This window comes from Anopheles stephensi, chromosome 3 (assembly GCF_013141755.1).
Source record: "Anopheles stephensi strain Indian chromosome 3, UCI_ANSTEP_V1.0, whole genome shotgun sequence".
In the NCBI taxonomy this organism is placed as follows: Eukaryota; Metazoa; Arthropoda; class Insecta; order Diptera; family Culicidae; genus Anopheles; species Anopheles stephensi.
This window is the reverse complement of record NC_050203.1, coordinates 52,272,581-52,274,178: the sequence shown is the minus strand read 5'-3', so window position 1 is coordinate 52,274,178 and position 1,598 is coordinate 52,272,581. Positions and strand designations below refer to the sequence as shown.

The 1,598-nt window shown below is 47.0% G+C and overlaps 1 long non-coding RNA gene across 1 annotated transcript; it reads left to right on the top strand.

Moving 5' to 3' along the window:
- Window positions 1-853: 853 nt before the first annotated feature.
- LOC118513275 lies at window positions 854-1,280 on the top strand. Its single transcript, XR_004906438.1, has 2 exons — window positions 854-1,023; window positions 1,104-1,280. It is a non-coding gene; the product is annotated as an uncharacterized LOC118513275 (long non-coding RNA).
- The last annotated feature ends 318 nt before the right edge of the window (window positions 1,281-1,598 follow it).

The following is a 1,598-nucleotide window of genomic DNA, read 5'->3' as shown; positions in this document are numbered from 1 at the left end:
CAGAAATATTCGTCAAAAGCGAATCGGGTGTCCCTGTGTGAGTATGCGGGAAGTCCTGCCCGTTAAAATGGAGGCATCAAAAAAGCTTCACTCTGGTACGCTTTCATGTCCTGTCTTGCGTCTGGTTGGCTTCGGGGAAGTACCAATCGAAACGAAAACTCGCGTCTCGTCCTTTATTTGCCACTCGCTTTTTCTAATGTTTCTCTGTTTTCCTTTTGCACCTCCAACGTCCGACTCATTGTCCTGTGCTGGTGCCGTGTTTGTCTCGCCAACACACACACACTGAGTCACGTACCCGTTCGCGGTGGCGTACTTTCACTTTACGATCAGCTCTCCTTCGTATTGCCGAATCCCTTAAGCCATTGGCAGGCTGCGGCAGGAAAGATGTGTATTTGCATTAATTTTTCTTAAATCTGCTTACAAGCGTCCACGGCACGTCCCTGATGCCCATAGCGCGAAGAGCAGCGGGAAGAAAATCCTGAGAAACGGAATGTTTTGCTTTTGCGCGACGGAATGTTATGCTCCTATTGTTTGATGCACGTTTTCTTTTGGCGTGGGGTTTTCTTCGGTGTGGAAAGATACACAACGCAACACGCACGGGCACCTGTGACATCTTGACGTGGCATCCTTCCCTTTTACGGCTCGATGCAAAATAAAGCGTCGTTCTTGTTTTTATTTCCAACCATCCCGAATATCCTTTGAATTCATCTGCCCATTCCCGGTACTATGCGAGCCCATTGTCAACAAACGAGCGCGCGCCCGGCTCAGGTGGACTTGACAGATGAAAACGAAGTAGTGTAACGAAGGACGCCGGCACGTCATACCCAGTTTGAAGGCTGGTTGAAGAGGTGAAGGAGCGGAAGGATGGGGAAAGGGGGGTGGCAGGAAATCGCATAATAAATCGTAGCTTTTTGCAAAGCTCTCTCTCTCTCTCTCTCGCTCCTTCTCGTCCCGCTGTTAACGCTTCAACATTTCCTTGGTTCTTTTAAATAAAATGCTCATCCCTAACCGACTGTGTCCCAGGTTTTAACGCTGATCCAGACAGAACCCGAGGTTGTATGTAATTTTTTTCATCTTTCGTTCTCTTCTTTTTTCTCTTGTAGGTCTTGCATCCCGTTCTAGAACTTCCCAAAGGTCCTCTTTTGTTCCGTCCATTTCGACTAGGCGCGATGCGCGTCTTCAGACTTCATTCATTGATATTTGCCAAACGAGACACATGCAGCAGTGGGCAGCAGCGTGCGCGTAACAACGGAATCGTAGCAAAAGAATAAAAGCAAAAAGAAAAGAAAGAAAAAAAACACACGAAATGTAATGAAAAGACATCGCGACATAAACCTATTGTTCGTGGATAAGTGGAAAGAAATTTATGCGCTCCTGGCGCGTATGCACTCCCTTGACTCGGGGTGAATATATGTGTGTGTTAGTGCATTCGGCCGTTGCATAAAATGTCCTTTTTCCCACCCATCCGCTGTACGGTGTTGGAGTCGAGCGACCGGAGCACGCCAGCCATAAAGAAGTGGATAAAGTTTGGGATTAAAATTATGGCAACAAATTAAGTGCTGTGCTTCCGTGCCTTCATTTTGTAGCTTTAATTGATG